Source organism: Condylura cristata, unplaced genomic scaffold (genome assembly GCF_000260355.1).
Source record: "Condylura cristata isolate star-nosed mole 26May11 unplaced genomic scaffold, ConCri1.0 scaffold00004, whole genome shotgun sequence".
Classification (NCBI taxonomy): Eukaryota; Metazoa; Chordata; class Mammalia; order Eulipotyphla; family Talpidae; genus Condylura; species Condylura cristata.
Genome location: NW_004567105.1, coordinates 32969201 through 32977251, shown reverse-complemented (window position 1 = coordinate 32977251; position 8051 = coordinate 32969201).

Below are 8051 nucleotides of genomic sequence, written 5' to 3'. Positions count from 1 at the left end.
GAAATAAGTTTATCCTCTTCTTATAGACTATAATATACCTTCCTCATAGGGTTCTATGGGGTGACTGAATAATGTTAAGGTAGCAAAAGATCAAAAATATTAATGATCAAAAATACATTATAAATTATTTATTTTCTTAGAATTTACATTACTTTAGAAATCATATGAAGTGTCTGGAATAATATCTCTAACTTTCAACTTTCATTACACGTTTTCCTTTCTTGAAGTTACTAGTATGTTAGTAACTTTTCAGGTATTATCTTAGTAAAAAGCCATAAACATCCAATGAAGAAGGAGTTATGGCAACCAGATTTTCCAAATTAAAAAAATTGAAATAGAAGAAGATTAAGGGACAAACATGATGCCACAAATGATAAGTGGCAAAACTCAGATTTGAATGCAACAATACTTGACTTAAATGTTCTTGTCATGCTAAACAGAGTGGCCTGGTCTAGGAGAGGAAACCACAGCTCTTTGGGTTATAATATGTCCCAAAAGGCCAGCAAAATCTAACCTTTATTGCCTCAACTCCAAGCTCCACTCAAATCTGCATCAACACTTACCTACAATGAATACAAGAACAAAAAATCAGATGCATGTTAATGTTTAATAGTCCTGTATTCAGTAAGTACCTTATCCTAAATGATACTGGATAAGCACTAACCACTTAATAATGTTTTTAGATCTTGTTATAAAAGTAATTTGTTTTTAAGTTAAGCAAGGAGAATTTTTAAAATTTGTTTTATTCTCCCCCACTACTATTTTATGTCCCTTTGTCTCTTTCTCTTGGTGTCCACTGGCTTTTCATAGTATTTTACATTCTCAAATTATTTACTATGTGTAAGTGTTGAGAATTTATGTTTTTAGTTCTGACTTGCTTTTAAACACATAATTGTTTCAAGTGCCCTCTGTTTTGTTGTTGGAAATGGTTGGATTTCATCCTTTCTTATGACTATATAATATTCTTGGTGTGGGCTGTTCTGTACTCTTTGGTCCAATCATCTACTGACAGATGTTTAGATCAATGTACATTTAGGACATTTAGACCTAACTATTGTAAATAATGCTGCTGTGAATATGTGGAACACCCAGTTTTTGCATTGACAAGTTCATATTCTTTGAATAGATACTCAGGAGTTCCTGGATAGTGACATTTTACTGACTTTCACATTTAAGTTTTGTAAGGTAAATCTAGATTGTTTCCACAACCAATCTATATTCCCATAATGGGGTGATCGTGTTCCTCTCTCTCTGAATCATCTCCAGCATGTGCTGGTGGCCTTTTTATGTGTCATTCTTACCCATGTGAGAACCTCTCATTCTGGCTTTATCCTACATCTCTTCTGCTAGAAGTGATGACGAAGAGTTTTTCATATGTCTGTTGGCTTTCTGGATATTCTCTTCAGTGAGTAGTCTATTCATATCTGTTGCTCATTTATTAATTGAATTAGTTGTTTTTTATTCAATTGTATGACTTTTTATATCTCTTGGATGTTTAAATGCTTTTCAGTTACATATTGTGTGAAATTTTCTCCTATTCAACAGGATGTCTTTAATCACCTTGTATTTTCTTTCACTGTATATGGGCTTTTAAACTTGAGGTGATCTCAGTTGTTTATTTTGCTATTTCTTTTGTCAAAGGGACTAAGCTACTAAAAATAACTTTATTGTTGATGTTATGGAAACTATCGCCAATATTTTCTTCTATATATTTTATAGCTGCAAGTTTTATATGTTAACGTTTAACCATTTGAAGTTAATTTTGGTATATGGGGTTAGCAAGTGATCCAAGTTCTTTCTTTTGTATGTGGTTTTCCAATTTCCTCAGGACCATTTATAAAAAAGATTCTTCCCACTGGATGGCCTCGCTGCTTTTTCATAGATTAGCTACTGCTAAGTATGTGGATTATTTCTGCTATTTCTTTCTATTCTATTCTATTGCTTCATGTTGCTTTTAGTACCTACAGTAAAGTGTGAGGTCAGATACCATCACATCGGTTCCTCTCTTTCCTCATGGTTGCTTTTGCAATTGGAGGCTTCCTATGGTTCCATATAATTTTCAGTACTTTCACTTCAGTTTCTTTTAAAAGTATTACTGGTATATTGATGGGGAGTATATTAAATTCATATTTCATTTTAGGCAAGATGGTCCTTCAACCATATTGACTTTCTGGGTGCTGATTATAATTGCTAGACGGTCACTAGCCAGGGTTTTGCTTTTCCATATAAAACCGTCTTGTGGGGTGTTTGCTCCTGTTCCAAATAAATACTTAAACTATAGGCAAATATTCATTTGTTTATTTGGTTCTAGCCCTAGGGGTGGGGGTTAGGTGGCCTGGGGGTTAGGTGGGGTGGGGGGGTGTTGGTAGGTGTTTTGAACATCCCAGCACCAGCTTTGTGTAGCAGCCTCCTCTGGGAGGTGACACAGGTGATACAACCTGTTCCTCCCCTCCCCTCACCTAAGGCTTCAACAGTTTTTTGTTTGTTTGCTTCGTTTTGTTTTTTTTTGTGTGTGTGTGTGTTTTATTTTTTATTGAGATATAATTGATAGGTCACACTATTAGTGTCCAGTATGCAGCATAGTGCTTTGCTATTTGTGTATATTGCAAAGTAACCCCAAGCTTGTCGCCATACTTACTTACAAAAGGTTTTTTCAGCTTCAGCAGTTTTTTATGGACCTTCAGACTCAGGTCAGTAATCTTGGTTCTGAACCCCAACCCTTCCGCTCTCAACAGTGTACCCTCTGTCCTGGAGCTGAGTGGGCTCCAGAAGGCAGCTGTGGGCTCAGAAGGCAGCTGCCCCTCCCTCTCTTGTGTTGTCCTAATCACTGCAAAGTCAGTTTGCTACGGGGTAACCCAGAGTGGACTGGGCCGCCTGTCTATGGAGCCTCACCCACGCGCTCACAATTTGGTTATACTGCAGGTACACACAAAAGGGTCAATAATGGGTTTATCTACAAAAGGGGAAAGGAAAAGGAAACAACCCAGGGAAAGAGAATGGGATACAAAGTAACTGGAATACCTTACTGGCTAGGCTGACTGAACACACAAAGTCACATGGTCAAGAGAGCTGCTTCCCTAGCATGAGAGCAGGAGATGCAATCACGCCCTATTTATCCCCCAAATGTCCCAGAATTCCTGCTAGCTCCACCCTTGGGTCCTTGCAGTCCTCTCCCTGCTACTGCTGGGAGTTGTAGTTTCCAATCACTGGAGTAAGGTGTAGTGTCCAGAAAGCTGGAGTAGGGGGTAGAGTCCATAAGACTCTGCAGAGTTCTTTTAGGACATCCTTCCCCTTAACAAGTTCACTTAAGGTTTCCCTACCCCTTTCTGCCACACCATTTCTCTCAGTTTGTGCTGTGGCCATCCACTTATTTTCCAGGGGGTTTTGGCTTCTGTTCTGCTGAAACTTATTTGTATAAGGAGGAGGTGAATCTGGTGTCAGCACTCTGCTGCCATCTTGCCATGTTCCTAAGTGTCTTAATGTTAAAATAAAATACATATTACATTCTGTAGAAATTTATTATCAACCCTTAAATCTTCTTACCAGCAAAAAATATATTGTTTTATTTTCTTCAGAATGTTATCTTTTCCCAGTGAATGAAACTTTGCTTGGTTGAATGACAATATGCAGTTGAAGTTTTTATCAGCAGTAGTAATAACAATAAAAATCTGTTAAAATCAATGTATAATCATACTATGAAAAAGATAGAAAAGTGCTGGATTAAGAAATGAAAGGAAGGAAGACAGATATGTGCTAGGACAAGTAGAACAAACATTCATGATAAAATCTAGATAGTGGGTACATGGATGTTTACTTTAAAATGCTTTCTAGTGTGCTTTATGTTTTTTAATGTTCATAATCTTATATCTGATAAAAGACTCAATGGGAAAAATAAGATAGCTCTGTGGTTAAACATATTAAATGCCTAGATGAGATTTCTTTAAAATTGTCTTGCCAGATATTTATTATCTATAGTTTCAAAAAGACAATATAATATCCTGCAATTAAATAAAATCAATACTAGATGTCTCTTTGTGAAAAAAAAAAAGAATTTTTTAATTATTCAAGAGGATTTAGATATGTAGGTATGTATGCATTCACTTGACTTTTTTCTATAGATACATATGTGTATAGACATATATATGCATGTTTATATGTATGTACATATGTATTAGAAGATGTTGAGAATGAAGAGGCATTAGAGAAAGAACCCATAAAAAGATTGCAAAAAGTTTAAATTGGTGTGGAAGATGTGGTTTGAACATGTTAGGCTAGAAAGGCAACCCAAAGAAGTTCTGCTATCTATTATTATGTTTGCTCCCTGTTTCTATAAGAAAGGCCGGTTTGGGTCAAGGGATTTAGACTTGATTTGTTCTCTCTGATTGTGATTTTGAAGAGATACACACCGAAGTCTTCACCCTTTAAAGCTCTGATTCGGTAAGACTTGGGCATCTGTATTGTTTTTAATACTAAAGGACCCCCCTTGCACAGCTGGTTTTGAACACATCTCCTTGCCCCCGAAGATACAGACAACAAATTATTTCTTAGTCGTGAGCTCGGCAGACCTATAAATTTCTCCTTCAATGATTAGTCCATTCTGTATCCCCCTCCCATATTGCTCCGCTCTGTTCTGTTAATTGAAAGGATGTTATTTTCCCCAAGGTTCTATTAAATAATCATTTCACATTTGACAAAAACACATGGATAGCTCCGATTGTGGACTTTAATTTTCTCTAGAAGATTTGAGTAGAGAAACAGAAATTGGTCTAACAGAGCTTCCGAAGGGGATTGGCAGAGGATATAAACATGGAGGAGGAGAGTTATACCAGTTCACAAACCATTTCCTCTTTATCAGGCTGAAGAGTTCTTTAAAAAGTTAGAATGTCGGCCCTCCCTGGTGGCGCAGCGGGTTAAAGCACAGCACTGAGAATCTAAAGCCGCTTCCTCATGAGTTCTATTCCAGCCTGCCCGGGAGGTGACCACATGGTGCGGCAGACCTCTCCTGACCCACCCACTGCTCCCCTCAGCAGTGTACTTCGTCAATCTGCCTGTTCTGCTCCCTACTCTGTCTCTGGTGAAGCCTTTCACTGCCCCTGAGCCTCTGGCCTGTACCCCAGTTCTGTATGCGGTAGCTGGCAGAGCCCTGGCTTGTCGCTACTGCCATTGACCATGTCTTTCTATCTTGTTGAAGGACTCTGGACCTTTGACAGCTCACCCTAAGAGTTAAGAGGGACTATTTGGGGATATCAGATTATAGAGAAAAACTTGGCAACTTTCTTAACTGGTGAGCCTTTGGACTTTGGACTTCGTTTGTAAATTGAGAATGAGATCTTGATGGTTGCTGTGAGGGTTAAGTCACTTAATCAAGGTGAAGTGCCGAGCCCACAGCCCAGCTCAGTGTACACACTCAACAAGCAGTGTTGGTTAACACCACAGTTCAATGGAGACGTGCAACTAGCAGTGGTGGTTAACACAGTTCTAACTACAGTTCAGTAACCAGTCTGCTGGGATTTAAACCAAGACACTACCACTTCCAAGCAGCTGACTTTGTTTAATTTTCTTGTTCTTTGGATTCCTCAGTTTCTTTTCTTTGATTATATATTTTTTAATTTTTTTACATCATTCTTCCTTTTGTGCATTTTTCCATCTCAGTTGTAATCCCCATGGGCTTCCCACCACCAATTCACCCCTGTGACATTACCATAGTCCAATACACTCTTCCCACCACAGTTCCATTCCCCCTCATAAAATGTCTCTGGTTTATAGTTGTTCATTGTTTTCATTTTTACTCTATGACATTTGTTTGTCTCTCTTTTTTCCCCCTGATCCCTTATGCTTCTGCTGTGACTGAAACCACCCCAAAATGGTTGTAAGAGTCCCTGCCTAACAGTGTGTGTTATAAGGATAAAATGCTTTAGAAAATATATACTGTTTTGAGCAGTACCTGGCATATAGAAAATACTCAACAAATGTATTCTTAGTAATTCCAAGAAATTTATATTTTAAATGTCATCGTGTGGATAAAAAAGCATCTTATTTAATTTGAAGGTATCTTTTTATTTATGTTAAACTGAGATTCATAAACTGTCAAATTTCCCTTTTGAACTTTGTCATAAATTGTTTTCTTAGCTCATACTGGAGAATCAACATATCTACTTCTAGTAACAAAAACAATGTGACTTGTAGCTAGGTTATTGAAAGAACCCAATTTAGGAGGATGCAAGCAGAAAACAATGTTGTTGTTGTTGTTGTTGTTGTTGTTAGCTCTTCTCTTGGATTGTTCCTCCCCATGGCTGGATGAAATCTTGGTCACTCTCAGATAATAAGTCTTTTTTCACTTTATATACTCCCCTCTCCCCCAACCACCACCACCACAGACACACACAGGTCAGAATAGTATGAAAATGTCAAGCTCTCAGTTCAAAACGTTTCCCCTTTCCTGGTCTGGATTTGTTTTACCCCTGGAAACCTGCCAAAGGGGCAAGGAGCATATAGAGCCTGTTGGTTAAGGTTCTGTAAAAGGTAAATTCTGAATGTCAGTGGTTTAACACAATGGAAATGTAGTGTTTGCTCATAAAAAGTGAAAGTAGCTTGGTAGGGCCTGGATAAGGGGTGGGGGGAGGGGGGGGGAATATGGTTCCCCTACCAGGCAAGGATCCATGATGGCTGTCATCAATAATGTGGATTCCAGCATTGCTCTGATCTTAGTTGGGTTTCTGCAGAAGCAGATCCTGAAATAAGCATTTTAGTAAAAGCAATTTTCATTTGGGAGGCAATCACAGCAGTCACTAAACAGTAAGGTAATGAGATAGAGGTAGAAAATAAGACATCAATGGTTCCATACGTTGTAAGTTAGGACAACAGAAGCCTAATCCTGATGGAAAATAATATAAAATACGTACCTCACATTTTACCTCAGGGTTACCTCACCCAAGGAGTTTGTGGGGTGTTGACTTACCAACTCCAAACAATGCTGGCTTAGCATAATTCCCATATGGGTGGGGGAAGTGGTAATCCCCCCTATTTCCAGCCTGCCATATATATAATATATAATATATATGTATATGTGTGTGGGGGCATATATATAATTTATAACATATATATAATATATGCATGTAGCAGAGTGGAAATAGGGGGAGATATATGCTTTGTGTGTGTGTATGTGTATGTGTGTATGTATATATGGGCAAACTAAACCCCAGTGGGTAGAGAATACCAACTGCCAAATGATTTCTACTTTCTGCTGCAGAGATTTATTCAATAAAATCTGTTCCTTAAGAACTCTCCTGCTCTGCTGGTGGAAATGTAAACTAGTACAACCATTATGGAAAACTGTTTGGAGTTTAAACTGCTAAAAATGGAGCTTCCATATGACCCAGCAATCCCACTCCTAGGTATCTACCCAAAAGATGCAAAAACACTGATTCAAAAAAAAACCTGCACCCCCATGTTTATTACTGCTTTATTTATAATAGTAAAGACATAGAATCAACCCAAATGTCCAAAAGTAGATGACTGGATTAAAAAGATGTGGTACATATGGGATATCCCAATGTACACAATGGGATATTACTTAGCAATCAAAAAAGATAAGCACATGCCTTTTGCAGCAACATGGATAGAGCTGGAAAAGATCATGCTTAGTGAAATAGGCCAGAAAGAAAAGGAAAAATATTGTATGGTTTCACTAATAGCAAGGGTATAAATAAAGGAGAGGAAATGATAATGATAATGAACAACTATATACCAGAGACATTTTACAGGGATGGAGTGGAGGATGAGATCAAAAATGGGGGGAGGGGAAGTAAATTGGAATATGGTGATGGCACATGGATAATTTGATGATGGGAAGTCCACGGGGGTTACAACTGAGATGGAAAAAGGCACAAAATGATGTAAAAATAAACCATTTTTTTTTTAATTGTTCCTTAAACTATTATCAGCTTAATAGAGAGATTGCTGTCATGGAGTTTAACAAAAGCAAAACCTTACCGTTAAAAAATTTGATTTTTAGGGCTCTCCTAGGTGGTGCAGCAGGTTAAAGCACAGCA